Source organism: Balaenoptera physalus (genome assembly GCF_965194825.1).
Source record: "Balaenoptera physalus genome assembly, chromosome: 20".
Lineage (NCBI taxonomy): Eukaryota > Metazoa > Chordata > Mammalia > Artiodactyla > Balaenopteridae > Balaenoptera > Balaenoptera physalus.
This window is the reverse complement of record NC_138901.1, coordinates 4,620,271-4,638,182: the sequence shown is the minus strand read 5'-3', so window position 1 is coordinate 4,638,182 and position 17,912 is coordinate 4,620,271. Positions and strand designations below refer to the sequence as shown.

The 17,912-nt window shown below is 44.4% G+C and overlaps 1 long non-coding RNA gene across 1 annotated transcript in view; it reads left to right on the top strand.

The window, feature by feature from the left end:
- Positions 1–17,912, top strand: part of LOC309649663 — a 453,852-nt gene that overhangs the window by 29,427 nt on the left and 406,513 nt on the right. The gene's annotated exons all lie outside the window — the stretch shown is intronic.

Genomic DNA, 17,912 nt, shown 5'->3' with positions numbered 1-17,912 from the left:
TTTGATTTGATTTACATACTTACCATACAGTAGTGCCTCGTAAGAAGGAGGATATCAATCGATCCAGAGCGGGTGCTCGATAAATATTTGATGAGTAATAAATGAGTAGGAGAAAGCAAAAAGAAGAAAAGGGAGGAATACGAATAAGGGATGTGCGGCAGGTGGCAGTGTCCTTCCTCCCTGCCTCGAGTAGAAGCAGCTTCGTTTTCACTCTGTGGGAGAGATTTCTTTACATTTATCTCCTGTTGGAGCCCTCTCTATCAGAGAGAAGGGGACCGTCTTGGGAACTTCTGCATCCTCAGTCATAGGCCATGAGGACCAGGGGCCACCCTCATGCCGGCCCCTCATGGTACAGAGGAAACCACCTTCCCTCTAATACCTTTGCCCCCTGGGACAGCTTTGTTCAGAGAGCCCTGGTCTTTGGGGCATCAGCGAGTCAACGAAGTGCCGTGTGATGTCAGCTCCCTCACCGGCTGTCTTTTTGCCGTGCACTGATATCCAGCTGGTAGTAGGTCCTGACCATGACATCTGACACCATGTGTAAATGGGTGCAGGCATAACGTGTGGCTGGATGGCACAAAGGAAAGCTGAGGAAACATGGAACACATTTAAATTGCACAGCATGAGAATTGTTGCTGGAGGTGGGTGGTCTTAGTACTTCAAGCCACTCGGCAGTGCTACGTGGAGTTTGGCTCTAACCTTGCTCTCCTGCCCTTGCTGCCAGGCCTCGCAGGGTGAATCTGAGCAGCCTCCAAAGGAAAACGCTGAGTGCGCAGATTGCAAATTTGACCCATGGTGGGACCTGTGAGCTGCCAGAGCCCCTCCGCTGCTCCTGTGCCCTTTTGAGAATCGAGAATCCTAAAGTAAGCACTCAGTGCCCCTTGCAGCTGCTCTTCTTGGCTCCCTCCTGCTCTCCCTCCTCCAGGATCTTCCTGGAGCTGGGCAGCGGCTTCTCCTGGCTGGGGAGAAAGAACGTCCTAAGAGTCAGGGCTCAGCGAGTAGCTGTTGCTTCACCCCCAGCCCCTGAGGGCTTGGAGAGCCGACCTGCTTTGTCCACAGGAAACTGTAGGGCTCGGGCCGGTGCAATGGAGTAGTTTGATGTGAATAAGCAAAAAAAAGGTTTCCATCATTTCCCCCGATTGGACTTGTTTGTAAAAAATCCCGCCCCCAACACTCCTCCCTTTGGGCAGTGCTATTGTCCAGTGTCTGCCTCTGAGTCAGAGGGGGAGGCCGAGGCTGGCTCCCCAAATCTGGACGTGGGGGCCTGGGGCCTCAGAGCAGCCAGCCCCGAAGTGAATCCGCCGCTGAAATGAAAGCAGAGAGCAGGGCCAAGCCTGGACGTGGGGTAGCCGGAGGCCAGAGAGGGAGACTCTAGGCTCTCCTGCCCCAGCAGACACCCACAGGCTGAGCGAGGGAGCTTCCCTTCCAAACTCTGCAGCGTCTCCGAGGAGGAAAAGGCTCTTGCAGACGTGCCAGGAAGGCAGCATTGGAAGCTGCTGCTGGCACGGGGCAGGGCGCGGGCTGGGGCCGTCTGCTCTCCCACCCTCTGGCTCACTGGGAACCACGTGCCTCTCTGACATCATGGGTGAAAATCAGGCCTGGCTTTCAAATATTGGGGCTGCCCCGCCCAGCTCAGCCCAGCCAGCTGGACCCTCCCAAAACGGGATCTCTTTTGTCAGCTGCCTTTTATAGAACTATAAAACCAAAAGTTCAAGTGAGAAGCCCTAGACCAGTCATCAGAAAAGGCAGGCTTCGCCTCCCGTACTCTTCCTGCCTTTTTCCTACTGCGGAGCTTCCCATCCAGCAGAGCTGCTTGGCTGCGGGCTTCCACCTCTCAGCCTCATAAAGATCCTACGACCCCAAAAGGCACATTAACCTGCCTAGGAGGGGGTTCTGGTGGAATTCAGGGGAAGGAAGGGAAAAGGGGAGGTTAGGCTGCAGTGACTTGGGGCGAAGAAAGATACCCCTGTCGTGCAGTGAAATGGAACATAGAATTGGAAACTGAAAGAGGAAACATAGGACCACAGGCAGTGAGGGCGAGACTTTTGCCAAATAACTGTGACCTTTGTTATTTTGAACGACCTCTTCAGGCGTTGGAATCCTTTTGCCAAAGAATAAGTGAATAGGATGGTGGGACACCAGATGACCTATGCTCAGTTACTGACTTTAGAAGGGAGGGAATATTAAACATTTAGAGCTTGAAAGAGGGGTTGAATTCCCACCTCCTTAGGGCAAGACCTGGGCCACAGTAGGCGCTAAATTAATAATGGCTGCAGAAAGAAGCAAATGGATGAAATTGGTTCTTTTTAACTTCTTAACAAAAAATTGGACTAAGATCAATCGATAAAGGTCTCTGTGGCTAGAATGAGACTACTTCTGCAGTTTAGGAAGGCCCATTCATGTAGTCTAAGCACATGAGAAGAAAAATCAAAACCAAATGGAACTCACCCCAAGGTCCAAGATGGTGGTTGAGTCAGCACAGCTGCACCTGTGGGACCATCTTTTTCCTGGCCTTACCTTTTAAGCACATAGTTGAGCTGTAGCTTAAAGGATTAATGTGAAGTGGAAGAAAAGGTGTCAGTAAAACCCTTCTTTGCTCACATTAGATCAGTTATCTTGACCTGATAAAGATACTTTTTTTTCAAGGGATAATGCATGGAAACTTTCTTCTCTTGGCCTTGAGACGTTAGCATGTACATTGGGTATTAACATTCCTGTGGGTCTTTCAGATTATATCAGGCTGTTATATAACTGGCATTATAAGATTGGAAAGGATCTTAAAGATAAGACCTAGGTCAAAGTCTTTAATTTATGAATGAGGTTGAGGGAGGTTAAATGACTTATGCTTCGTGTATATTTATCATCAGTCAAATATTATTATTACTATTGCTCTTCTTATTCTTGCTGTTGTTATTCTGACTTAGCACCTACACACACTAAGCATTGTTCTGCACCCTGGGGAGTCATTGGTGAACAAAAATGGACAATATTCTTGTTTTATGAAGTCTACAGACTAGTTGGGGAAACTTAACATTAAACAAAGTGAATAATGTGAAGATGGTACTTTTTCAGAAAATGCTGAAGAAAATAGTGAAGGAGGTGATGGTATTTTAGGTATGATGGCCAGGGAAGGCCTCTCTAAGCAGGTGGCCTCTGAGATGATCTCTCTGTGATAAGACAGCCAGCCATGAGAAGATCCAAGACAAGAGTTTCCAGGCAGTGGGATGGCAAGTGCAAAGGCCCTGAGGCTGGGACAATCTAGGTATTTTTTGGAGACAGAGATCAAGCACTGAAGCTGAAATATAGTAAGCAGAGTGAACAGGGAGAGGAGCAGTATAAGACCCACTGCCTACCACCAGCCCACTCACAGCTGTCTATAAGGAAGTCCCACCGGCCTTTGTGTAGTTCTGGGATTAATGTGTCCTTGGTGATCCTACCACTCCCCTGTTGTGATACCACCAATCTTGTCCTATAAACTCTCAGAGAGCAACCCCAAGAAGAAGGCTGCTGACCCACCCAAGAAACCATCAAGATTCCTTCCATCATGCATCCCATTGCAGTTTACCATCAAAAGTCCACGCCTACAAGAACATCCGCTGTCACTCAGGCTTTCAGGCCTTGTTATGGGTTGAACTGTGTCTCCCCCCAAAAGATATGAAGTCCAAACCCTCAGTACCTCAGGATGTGACCTTATTTGGAAATAGGGTTTTGTAGATTTAATCAAGTTAAGATGAAGTCATTAGGATGAGTGTTAATTCAATACAACTGGTATCTTTTTTCTTTTCTCTTTTTTGGCTGCGTCGGGTCTACATTGCTGTGTGCAGGCTTTCTCTAATTGCGGCCAGCAGGGGCTGCTCTTCGTTGAGGTTCGCGGGCTTCTCATTGTGGTGGTTTCTCTTGTTGCGGAGCACGGGCTCTAGGTGCGCGGGCTTCAGTAGTTGTGGCACGTGGGCTCAGTAGTTGTGGCTCTCGTGCTCTAGAGTGCAGGCTCAGTAGTTGTGGCACACGAGCTTAGTTGCTCCGCGGCATGTGGGATCTTCCCAGACCAGGGCTCCAACCCGTGTCCCCTGCATTGGCAGGCGGATTCTTAACCACTGCGCCACCAGGGTAGCCCCCCAGTATCTTTCAAAAAACGGAGAAATTCGAACAGTCCCTCAAAATCCTTGCACTGTGCCCTGTAACTGCGGGTCTCTCGTTGTCAAAATACCCCATATCCTTACCCTTTTCTAAGAACGTTCTCTTTGAATGCTTGATGCAATTGAAACCAGCCTCCCCTCGAGGTCACGGCTTCCTTTTCAACCTTCTCCAGTAGCGGCTCTTCATTTCTCCCGACGGACACAGGGCCTGGAAGGGGATTTTGTGTCTGACTTGCTCCACATTCCAAGCTCCAGATACTTCTCCATCATCTCCATCACTCTCTCCATCCCTGCTCCTTTGATGCCCATCGCATCAGACGATGTGCCCTTAACCCCCCCTCCCTTGGTGAGCTAACCACTGCCACTGTCTCATCACCCCCTCATCTGCAGGAAGCTTTGCACCTGGCTCACCTTTACCTACCATACTTGGTGCTTCAATCATCATGTATCTAGGCTTTCACTACTCAGGTCTCTAGGGTTCGGGGTTTATTCTCTTCCAATGATCTCGTCCTCTACGCCTCCTCAGCCTCTCCCTCCAGGGCCACACCCAGCCAGTCAGTAACTCCTCTTTTTCCCAAATCTCATTTTTAAGGATTCACTTTCCAACCACCACCTGCTGTCTCCCATCTGATTCCCTCTCCTACCCTGACCTCAGCAATTCGTTGACCCTACCGAGACTTTTAACCCACGGACTCTTCCATCTGGCACAGTTCCTTCAGTCTTTCGTGCCCTTCATTCCCTTCTTTCCATCTTTATCGTCACTGCCTTGCATAAACTCTCAACTCCTATCTCTCCCTCCAGCCGATCGACCCGAAAATCTCCTGCTCTGCTTCCACCCAGCTGTCCATGGACTCCCAGCCTGCACCAGAGCGTTTGAATGTGGCAGGAGGGAAGCATAAAGCAGAGCTGTCACGTGCTCGTTTTTGACCACAAACCTCACCCGGGCCCTCAGCACTGCTTGGCAACCATGCTCCATTCCCCCGGTCACATCCCAATCCCACTCTCCAAGGCCACGGTTTCACATCTCCTCTCTTCTTGCAGCCACCCCTCACTCTCAGTTGATGAACTCATCTTTTATTCACTGAGAAAGAGAAGCAGGTAGAAGAGAACTTCCTCATCCATCTCCAAATGGGTCACTTGCCACTTCCTTTAGTACCCATGGATTCTGCTTTCCCTGCAGGCCGTCACCTGCTCCCCTCGGAGACTTGCTCCGTTGCTGGGGCACCAGATGCCATCTTGAATTACCTACAAAGAGACTCCTCTCCAGGATGATCTATCCGTCCCTCAGTATTGTCTTTACTCTCCAGTGTCTCATCCACATCAGCCTGTAAATGCTTCAGCGTATCTCCCATTCTAGATAATCTGCACCTTCCTTGGTAACATCTTCGAGCTATTGTTTTGTCTTCTTTTGTCGTATAGCAAAACTTGAAATTGTTACCTATACTCCAGTTCTTTATCTTCACCTTATAAATTCTTCTCAGTCCTCTCCCACAAGCCTTTTGTCCCCATTTTCCTGCTCTTGTCTCAGCCCTTGGCTGTATTTAAAGATGAATTCTCAATTCTCATCTGGAGATTATAGCAGCATTTGGAATAGCAGTCTTTCTTCACTTGGCTTCTTGGATATTATACTCTCCTGCTTTTCCTGTTTCCTCAGTTGATTCTTTTTTTTTTAATCTCCTTTCCTTTGCCCCACCTCTTTTTTTCTACCCTCTAGATATTTATTTGCTCTAGGGCTTAGCCCTTGGCCCTCTTGTATGTCTATACTACCTTTGCAGATCTCAGCCAAGACCATGGCTTCCAATATCATCAATATGTGGATGACCTACAAATTTTTATCTTCAGACCCCATCTCTCCTTTGAATTCCAGACTTATATATCTAACTGCCTACTAGACATCTCCACTCTGACAGCTGATAGATATGTTTAATATAACACGTCCAAAATGGACATCTTGATCTTTCCCTCCCTCACTTTTCCCAAAATATGATCCTCTCACAGGTTTTCCCATCTCAGTAACTGGTGTCACCATTCTCCAGCTGTTCATGACGTCAGCATGATATAGGAGTCATCCTTGAACCCTTTCTTTTCCTCTTGTTGCACACACAAATCCATCAGCATGTCTCTCTGCAGCTCATATTAATGGAAGGAACTAATCAATGCTATGAGAAAAATAAAGGGTGTAGGGATAGGATGTACCAGAAGGAGGGGAAGGATGGAAGTATTATTTGTTAGTCATGATCAAGGACAGACTCTCTAAGAAAGTGACAGTGAAGCAAAGACTTCCCTGAAATATAGGAAGGCCTGAGCTCCAGCAGGATCTGAGGAGAAAGCCTTCCAGCAGAGAACAGAGCAAGCGTAAAGGCCATGAGGTGGTCAGGAACATGTCATGTCTGAGGAGGAAGAGCGAGTTCAGAGCACTCAAAATAGCCCGAGGAGTTATGACTCTAGACAGAGGCCAGATGATGAAGGCTCTTCTCAGCCTGCGTGAGCCTGCAATTTGCGTTTTAGTCTCATTGTTATGGGAAACCAGGAGCCAGTTTTGATCAGGAGAGTATCGTGATATGATTTATGTTTTATAGGTAACATTGGCTCCCTGGTGCATGGGTTGTAATCAACCAAGAGAAGACGCAGCAGGTCCAACTAGCAGCTCATTGCACTATTCCAGAGCAGGGGGTGGGCACTTCTTCTATAAAGAGCCATGCTAGGGACTTAATGTTTGTGTGACCCCACCCCCAAATTCATACACTGAAACCCTAATCTCCAATGTGATGATACTCAGAGATGGGGCCTTTGGGGAGTAATTAGGTCATGAGAGTGCAGCCCACATGATGGGATTAGTACCCTTACAAGAAGCGACACAAAAGAGAGCTCTCTTCCCCTCTCTCTGTCATGTGAGAATACAGTGAGAGGACAGCCATCTGTAAAGCAAGAAGGGGGCCTTCATCAACAGTCTACCCCTGCTGGCATCCTGATCTTGGACTCCCTAGCTTCCGGAACCATGAGAAATACATGTTCATTGTTTAAACCCCCTGTTCTATGACATGCTTGTTACATAGCACCTTGAACTGACTAAAACACGTATGATAGTATTTTAGATTCTGAGGGTCACTTGGGTCTCTGTTACAACTACTGAATTCTGCTGTTGCAGCACTAATTCAGCTACAGATAATATTTGAATTAATTAACACTTATTAACAGTGCCTGGGCTGGATTTGGCTTGTGGGCCATAGTTTGCAGACCTTTCTTCTAAACTGGGCATGGCAACAATGCCTTGGCCTGGGCTTAATTAAGCATGAGCATTGTTTTAGCAGTAACTCTAGACAGTCTTGCTGCTACTGGATTAAATGTGGGAGCTGAGATCCACCTTTTAATCCTTCCACTTTGTCACACTGCTTGTGCGGGCATTTTTTTTTTACTCATCATTCCTCAAACAGTGCTGTTTATATTCCTATTAGGGTGAACAGATAAAATAAGGTTGCCATCCACGAAAAAATAAGTACTGATTCCCCTTAGTGGAAAAGAAGAACTCCATCCAGAGGTCCCTGGTTTTCTGCTGAAATAAAATATTCTCCCCCAAACCAGTCTTCTATCTCCCTGGTACTCAGTAGCTCACCAAAGGGTGGTGGTGGGGAGTGATGGTGGGAGTGGTCTTCTCAGATTGGGAGGAGTCTTTCACCACTGAAATTGTTTAGAATCACCAGTGCAAGGTGCCAATGAAAAGCAGATTGACTGTCACTTGTTTTCTCTGTTGCCTTTAAATTCTCTACCTTCAGTTCAGCTTTTTACTGTCTGTGTCCAAGGGCAGACACACCCACTGCCCCCTCCCCGCCTTGGTATATCATTGTCCTACCTGCCCCAAGGAAGTGGTGAGCGCCTTGGTGACTAACACCTCTGCACATAAGCGGTGAGACACAGAAACTTAGTCCTAATTCTACCATAAGCTTTATGTGTGATGTTGGGAAAAAGCTCCCATTAGGAAAAAGAGGGAGAACAAGAGAGTGAAAAAAAAAATAGCCATTTAAGGAATTAGTTAGGTGTCACTAAATATATGAATATCTAGAATTTTCCCAAGGACGGCAACTGTGGGATACAGAGTATCAAAAAAAGCAGTAGGACGCTTCATACCCTACTGAGCATGAACTGAAGGCACAGAGGGGGAACCCAGGAGGGCAGCTGGTGTCCCCAGCCACTCTCTGCTCCCCCTTTCCTGCGCCCGTCCGGGCTGCCATCCCCTCGCTGGGAACAGGCTGTGCTGGGCCAGGCTGCAGAGCATTCTCTGTGCAGTAATAAAGTGCACACTTTTAATGCTGGGCTGAGTGACAAGAACAACATGAAGTAACACTCTACCCACCCACTGAGAAAGCCGAGTGTGTCACACTCCTCTGTGTCATGCTTTCAAAAATATCTCCACTGACGATCCAAGTCTCAGGCTGGGTTTGAGGGGTGTTTAATGCCTAACTGTGCCAGGTGGAAAATGTTTTCATCAGAATCCCAAGGACCCGGCTGATGGACGTCTCCTGGCTTCTGCGTGGATGTGTGCACATGAATGCGTGTTTCAGAAAACTGGGGGTGGGTGGCTCGCTCTTCCCTCTTTTTTTCCCCCTTTTCTTCTTTCTTCTTTAATTACATGTTCCTGACAAAGAGGTGTGGTCGCTGGCACTGCAGCCCAGACTCTCCTCCACCTCTGACCCACGAGGAGAAGGATGCCGAGGGCTTCTCAGCACCCAGCATGATCCTCAGCATCAGGGGAAACATAAACCGAGGGGCCAGCAGAGAGCGGAGGTTTCTTGTGAATGAGGGTTAGAAGCCAGGGCGACGTCTGGGGAGTGAGGCAGGCTCTTGCAAAGGGTCCATCCCTTGGTTTCCCCCTACTTTGCTTCCTTGCTTAAGAAGAGCAGAGCCAAGCCGAAGTCTACTGGAATTTTGTCTCGGAGTAGGGGGTTTCAAACAGCAGGGTGAGCCTTATAACCTCTTTGTGGTTTATTCGTGTTTACTTTGGAATCTCTAGCACTTACCAGCAGGGCAGCTCTGGCAAACTGTCTAACCTTTAAGCCTAAATTTCCTGACTTGTAAAAGGGGATAATAGTAGCACCTACGTCTGAAGGTGGCAGTGAAGGGTGAGTGATGTGACTCCAGGCAAGCACTCGGGCAGGACCTGGCACCGAGCAGGCACTCAAGAAACGTTAGCTCTGCTCGCGGCTTCCGAGCTTTATGGGTCACCAACACATGGAAATAACGTCTTTCACTTGAATATCACAGAGGAAAAATATATGTGCGGCTCCATGGGCCCTGGTCCCCACCTGCACTCTGACCTCGGACACTGGCTCATTCTGCTCCACTGACCTGGAATTTCTTCCTGCACATCAAGCATCCAAACCTTTACGTTTGCTGTTTCTTCTGCCTGGGATTTTCTACTCCCAGATATCTTCATGACCTCTCCATCACTATTTTGATGCTTGCTTGAATTTCATTTATTGGAGAGAGCATTTGTTCTTCAGACCATCTAAAATGGCACTCCTACCCCCTAATCTCTATCCTTCTTCCCTGTGTTATTTGCCTTTTTACCACTACTTGCATGTTATATATTGACTTAATATATTTATTATCTAGTTCCCCTACGAGAATGTAAGACCCATGAAAGAAGAAGTTTTGTCTTTTGTTGCTGCTGTTCATTGCAGCATTTCTAACATCATAAACAGTGCCCAAAATACAAAAGGCATACACTAAATATCAATTAAATGAATGAACAAATAAAAAATATATATATATAATTCCCATTTAACAGAGGAAGACTTGCATAGTCACAGAGTCAATAAATTGCTGAATCAAAACTCATACCAGGATCTGTTTGTCTCTCTGGTTTACCCCAATAATGAGGAATAATGAAAGCACTCAGGCAATCAAGAATGTTCTGGGCCGTGGGGCTTACCTTTGTAACTTTCGACATGAGATAAGTTTCAGCTTAAATCCATGAAATCCACATCTGAATCATTGCAATCTTTCCTATCCAGGGTATTCTCAGCCCATGTGAGAATATTTGATTGGAAATATTACATGTATATGTATATATGGGAAACTTCAGGTTTTTTTTTTTTTTCTTATTGATTCTTCTTGTGATTTATATACTTCCCCAAAGTCTCATGACTTTTACAAAGCTCCCGGTCATAAAGATTTGATCCTGCTCCCTCAGACTTCCTGAAGTTCCCTCCTCTGAAATAGAAGGCCTCATCTCTATGACTAGGTGTTTATACAATACACTTCACGCTAGAGGGAAGATATCTCCCTCATCCTGGCAACATAGCATCCCCCAAGTTGCATGCAGAAGTATTCTTCCTGGCCTTTTAGGATTTCTGTGTAATGGAGCAAACCATGTCAGTCTTGGAAACTGCATTTGAATGAACCTATGAAAGTTGTCAGGCAAGATATTGAGGGACCAGACAAGTGAATGAAGCCATCTACTTAAAGCTCTGAAGACACAGAAGATTATTATCCTACTTCCCTTTTGTTTCTACTCAGTTTGAGGAAGCTGAGTTGGTTAAGTGTGATTCTTACTACCATCACATACTGGAACGTAAAACTCCAAGGCCATCAGTGGAAAAACCCAACAGGAAATTGGCCCAGTGCTCACCTGTCCAGAAGGCAATCCACACTTTTACTGTGGATAGCAGAGCTTAGCTCTGGGCCTTGCCAACAACAAACCTAGCTTTGAAGGCACATGATGTTTCCCATTCTCACATGTCCCAGCTCAGGGTCAGGGACACAAGAATATCTTATTATTTTATTTTATTTGTTTCAGTTCAGAAGAGGAGCTTGCCTCACTGCTCAGGGCCCAAGTGTTCTCTGGACTTTTGGGACCTAGAGAATTGAAGACGTATTTTTGTTCGCTGTTGTGTTCCATTTTGGACACAGTAAGTCACGTTCTTTTTATATCTGGAACAGAAGCCTGATTGTTGTATATCTGGGCAATAGAACTTGTGATCCTACAGCCGCTTGGCTCTTTAAAAATGACCTATGGGCATTTTCCTCTGCCATTTAACTCAGATGTAGTAGGAAACTAGTTTAATTCGTATCTCTTCCTACTGTTGAAAGGGTTCAGGGTGTGTTGAGTTCGAGGAGAATAAGCAGCAATCACAGCTCCAAAACCCAAAGATTCCAGTTAGGAGCTCCCCTGAAGGCAGGTGTATTCCACGGATTCTCTCCACCTTCATCCCTCTCCCAAATTTCCCCAGCCTGTTTGCACCATGGCATCTTTGCTGATGGTGCAAAGATCTCGCTCCAAAGAGGCCTCCCTCCAGTGATCTTGGTAGCACAAGAGGCTGCCATCGGTGACCTCAGACCTGTTGGCAGCAACCACAGTGGCGTTTCTGACATTATGCCAAGAGTTCTAGGAGCCAGGCATGAGGGGGTAGTCCACATAACCGTTCCTGCCCAAGCTGCCCTCTGCTGGGACAGCCACCACTAATTAACGGCCATCTGGTTAGACCCTACCGGCTATCCTGCCAGAAGCAGCCAGACGTCAGCACATTACTCCGGTCTGTGACCTCTCTTACGATATTAACATGGGTTATTTATGGGTGGGCTGAGGTGGTTACCCTATATGAGCCTCCTTCCTGGTGCACGGCTTAAGAAGTTATTATATATAACTGTATGGCGATACCATTAATTTTGGGTCTTGCCAACTTCCAGACCTATATGCTCTGTAGTGGGGTTCTGGGCCTGGTTCAACAATAACAATTTTTAAAAACACTCCAGTGTCTCACTTCTCTGTATTTTCCTCGGGCTCTACGTAAGTACAGATATGAATACTCTCTTCATGGGGATTCACTGGCCTTCAGATCCTGCCAGCTGTCTGTGAACTACCCTCTCTCCTTCAATTAGAGAGGGGTGTCAAGTGAGTGCCTTTTTAAGACTTGGAAGAGAATTGGATGTCATCATTTTTGATGGTGTTCTCCTTGCTCTTCTAAGTTGCACGTCGAAATGCCTTCTATCCAAAGGAGGTACTGGGCCAATTAGCTTACCTCATGAGGGAAAGAAAATTGGATGGATACAGAATGAAGAATCGTAAAAGCTGAATCCCAGGCCTAGTTCTGCCGCCTACATGTCATGGGCACTTGGGCGAGTTGCCTGCTCTTCCTAGGTCTCAGACTGTTCTTTTGTACATTTCCTCTCTGTACGTCTCATGTATCATGAGTGTTGATAATTAGCTCTGAAATGAATATACATTTTTAATAAAAACATTTACTAGGTCGACTAATAACTAACCTTCATGCTGAATCTGCCTTCTGTGAAATGTAAGATTAAAAAATGCTGAGTATAGGTAACTCTACATTGGTCTATGATCCTGATGTTATTAGCACTTGTCCTACTTACCTCAAAGGGATGTCACAAAGAGAAAGTGAGATACCTAAGCAATTCTGATTTGGTACATTTAAAAGGGCTGTGTTAGCACATGAGGTCATGTTTTTCATCTTTAAATTTTCCGTCTTACCTTCTCCCCCTTCCAACCAATAGCTAAGGGCCAAAAACTCCATTTCTACAATATCTCACCCTTACCATCCAGTATCTAATCATTATTAGATTCTCTAATGGCTGTCAGCTCAGATAGTGCCACCTCCTAAAGGGTGGTTTGAAAATGCCTGAAGGCATTTCGGGGTGTTACAGTATGAGGGGCCATGGAGAGACGAGTAGCTTTGAGCACATAGCGGTTAGTGATGCTGTTCATTCAGCAATGTGCTGGCCAGTGCTTCACAGCAAAGAATTACCCTGAGTCTTTCACTGAACATTTATATAAAACTTACTAATATCGGAGCCTCGAAGCTAATTCTGTCGCACGTGTAAGTACAGTTCTTTATGTTTTTTAACATTCTACGAATATCCCCGAAATGCAACTTTCACGTACATTTTTAAAAGATTATATTGCACGTTATTCAAAAATTCCCCAAGAGTTGTTTGTCATTTTAGAAATATCACATCAAAAATGGAAGCGCCATCACGGTACTTGAGCTGTTGATAGACATGTTTGTACTGGGACCGCTATGCAGGATAGTACAGCGAGCAGGGCCCTGTTTATATTGGTCCCCGCTTGCAGTTGGTGTATTCACGGGGACGCACGTCTGACGAGTTCCTTACGTTTGTGGTGGAGTATTTGCGTACTGAGCATCTGAGTATTTATATACTAGAACAGGCAGGGTTGGCTTCATGGGTGTGGGCCCTACGCTTGGTTGACTGCTTTGTTATCTCTGTCTTGAAACCCTTAATACTTTTTATTAGGAGCCTGCATTTTCACTTTTCACTGGGTCATGCTAATTATATAGCCATTCCTGAGAACAGAGGTTGGCAAACATTTCCTGTAAAGAGCCAGATAGTAAATACTTTAGGCTTTGAGGGCCAGGAGGGCATCAAGGATGCTATTTAAGAATTTATATAAACATTTTTTAAAAAACCTTTAAAAATGAAAATAAAACACTTTATCTTATGGACCATAGAGCCACATAAAAACAGGTCGAGGATTATATTTGGTAGTTTAATGACCCCTGTACTAGAATCTGTGTTTTATTATAAAATAGTCACTTCATTGCTTCTTTATGCTACAGTTAGGGCATTATGCTTATTTTCCGGGAATTATGTTTGTAGGCAGGTTATATTCTATGTGAATTTCATTTTGAGATGGTAAAGTAACCTCTACAAAATCTAAGTTACCAAGAGAGGGTGTTGGACCTGATCGCATTGCTCTGGACCATTCCATTGATGGTTTCTCAACCTCCCTTCTCTTCTCCATTACAGTTCTTCCCACACAGTGCTGTCAGACTGATTTTTCTCAAAATTCAGCTTTGATCATGCCATGCCACTGCTTCAAAATCTTCTTTACCATAGTTCAACTGCATGACGTGTGGAGAGTTCAGATTTGGATTGAAATTTCTCTGTAAAAATTAGCCCTACGTTCTCCATCTAGCTTTTATCTCCCAGTTCCGTATCATCTCGCCTTTTATCCATTATCCTTTAACACGTTTCCAAAGCTGGCCCTTCTAGGAAAGCGTAGCCCTGGAGGCCCATGGCTCTCTGTCTGGATCCTTCTCATGGTGCCCCTCACATTTGGTCCTGCATTTACTTAATTCTCCCCTTTACTTCAGAAACACCTTGGTAGCAGAGACTCAACGGGCTTCCGGAATCTTCGTGAGCGCCTTGTTGATAAAAAGTATTAAATAAATATTTGTACAATTGGATTGAATTATAATACTTACTAATCCAGGGTTTAAGCCTTGAGATTATTTGTTGGATAAAGCAACTCATCCTGGAATTTCTCTTCGAAAATCCCTTAATGGACATCTGGTGTAGCATATGCTGATGTTTGCATTTTTAGCATCCAGCTTGCCCTCTTCCTTTGTAAAAATGAGACAGACAGACGTGCAGCTCAATTTTGTTCCTATGTCCTCCCTGCCTCCCTCTAGAGGACATTTTGTGTTAGTCTAAGTCAATCAGGACTAGAGTTGTCAGATAAAATACGGATACCCAGTTAAATGTGAATTTCAGATAAACAACGAATAATTCTTTTAGAGTAAGTGTGTCCCTTATATGGTATGACCTGTCTTAACTCAGGTTAGACCAAAAGGAAAAACTTGTATTTCATGTCTTGGAGAGAGCTTTTTCTTTCTCGTGTTAGATCTCAGCAAGGGAGCATAAAGCCACTTGCACCCATCCTGTGACCAACAGTCTTAGGCTATAGCGGATGTTGGGTGTGGAAAAGCTGTCTTCCATCAAGAGCTCAGCATTCCAGAAGGTTTCTATGTTGTAACACCTCCATGTCAACCCATGCTTTGTTTTTCCTGTTATCACGGCAGAGGAAGAGAACATGGAGAATTTCTTACCACTCAAAATCACACAAGTAACTTCTGCTTAAAGCTTCCTGGACCGAAATAGTCAAATGGCTTTCCTTAATTCAAGGGGACACCAAAGAAGTATCATTCTATAGATACCCCAAAATAGAACAGAAGAAGGTATTGATGAATAATACTGCTGTCTGCTATCTGCCAACTTAAAAAGAACCTGGAAGGGAAAATAACTTAGTCCCTTGACTTAAGATCAGTGATATGTTTAGACAATCCTGTAAGGTCTAGAGGGCTAACACAGGAGACATTTCAAAGCTTAGTAGTCGCTACTTAAGCATTAAAAAAATAATTTTGAGGTTATTTTTATACAAATTTTTATATAAATTCATATAATATAAAACTAACATTTTGAAGTGGCATTTATTACATTAAAAATGTGCAATTACCACCTCTATTGAGTTCCATAATATTTTCATCGCTCCTAAATAAAACATATTAATCAGTCATTCCCTGTTTCCCCTGCCCCTCAGCCCTTGGAAACCATAGATCTGTGTTCTGTCTCTATGGATTTCTGTCTTCTGGATGTTTAATAGATAATCATACAATATGTGACCTTTTGTGTCTGGGTTCCTTCATTTAGCATGTTTTGGAGGTTCATCCATGTTGCAGCATGTATCAGTACTTCGTTCTTTTTTATGACGGAATAATATTCCATTGTATGTATAGACCATACTTTGTTTACCTGTTTATTCACTCTTTCTACGTTTTGGCTATTATGAATGGTGCTGCTGCTGTGAATATGTGTGTTTATGTACTTTTTTTTTTAGTTCCTGTTTTCAGTTCTTTTGATTATATACCTTGGAATGGAATTATGCGGTCATGTAGTAATTCTATGTTTGACTTCTTAGGAGCTGCCAAACTGTTTTCCACAGTTCCAAAGTGGCTGAACCATTTTACATTCCAACCATCACTGTGTGAAGATTTCAATTTCCCCATATCCTCACCAATACTTGTTATCTTTGTTAGTTTTTAAAATTCTAGACATCCTCGTGGATGGGAAGTGTTATATCATTGTGGCTTTGATTTGCATTTCCCTAATGACAAATGATGTTGAGCATATTTTCATTTGCTTTTTGGCCATTTGTATATCTTTTGGGGGAAAATGTTTATTCAAGCCCTTTGCTCATCTTAAAATAGAGTTGGTTATATTTTTGTTGTTGAATTGTAAGAGTTTTTTATATATTCTGAATACTTGACCCTTATCAGATATTTGATTTGCAAACATTTTCTCCCATTCTGTAGATTGCCGTTTCACTTCCTTCCACTTTTCTCTTCCTTTGGTGAAGAGACTATTCTTTCCTCATTGAGTGGTCTTGGCACCCTTGTTAAGAATCAACTGGCCATAATTGTATGGGTGTTAGTAGCCATTTTTAATATATAACAAACTTCACAACTATAAAAACAGCTTTTATACCTAAATCTCTCAGGCTTCAGTTTAAGACATTTTCTCTTTCCTGTAGTCTTCAGAGAAAATGGAAGAAAATTTGGCCTATAAATACATATAAACTACAATAAATATAACTACCCAAATTGACATTCAGCCAATATTTGTGGACAGCTTATTAAGTGAAAGGTAATGTACTTGACATTGGGGGGATAAAATATGAATAATATATAGTCCCTGACTTAAAAGAGCATCACAATCCAGTAAGGAAGAAGAGCACGTATACGAATAACTGTGCCCAACTTGCACAGAATGATACAGAAGCAGCAAGGAAAGAATGGTTCATTTTGACTGTTAGTATTGGGGGAGACATTGTGAAGAGGAAAGTGGGTGGCATGAAGTGTCTTGGGCGATATTAATAAAACCTTTTCTGATGAGATTGTTTTAAAGTTCTAAAGCAGGTCATGCTCTGTTAACTCTAACCTTAGATCCCACTAAAATGGCCAAGAAATTAACCATTCCAATGGCTGTATCCAGATTACAGTTATTTCACCAGCATATAAAGAGTTAAGCCTTTCAAAGTTTTCTCCTAGTTTGTGTATTTCAAAGCAAAATGCTTCAGTGTAAAAACACACAAGAAATACTTTTAATAGTATGTTTGGGTTGATGTTTGTGGGATGGGAGTGAAGAAACAAAACTCTTATGGCATGTGTCATGGATCCAGGTGACTTCCAGGTGACTTTGCGATGTAGAGTTGCTTACGTGTGATTAATTCAGGAGGGCTCTTGAAGAAACCACCCAAAAAGAGTGAGGAAAGCAGGATTGGGCAGAGGGAGACATTGAATGGCAGTGTAATTACAACACAGGCATTGGCTGATCTTACGGGGAGGTCTGGAGCCAGAATGGCCCCTCAGAGATGTCCTGAGTTCAGATAAGGATACTGGACCTTGGTATACCACATACCCTAGCCACTGAATGTGGGCTGCTCTTGGGGTGGTGCATAAACCTGGGTAAGGTGTCTCCTTTGGGCTAAAGGCAATTCCTGGACAAGATTGGTCTGTGAGCTGTAAACAGACAGCACTTCTCATACCTGGGATAATAATTTCCTTGGTCACAAAGGGGTAAGTTGGGCCACATACCGCAGCATCCAGTACAGAAGGTAAGGCTGGTGATTACCGTGGTTACCATTTTCAGAGGAGGAGAGTGAGACTCAGTCGTTTAATTGCCTGTCTAGGTCCCACAGGCATGCGTGGCAGAGTTAGTACCGAAACACAAGTCTTCTGATTCCAAGCCAGGTTGCCTTTAAGCAACGTTATTGTCCCTCAAAATGTGCCGTACCATTTCACCTCGAAAAATATTGAAAGCCAGTTGAACTTCCGTCAGTCAGATTTCACAACTCGTACCTGGGAATTCCCCTTTTCCTTCCAAAATATAAAATTCAGTTCTCAACTTGCCCGTGTCAGGGAATTCTTCTGAACCTCCAGTCCTAACAGTGAGTAGTTTTCT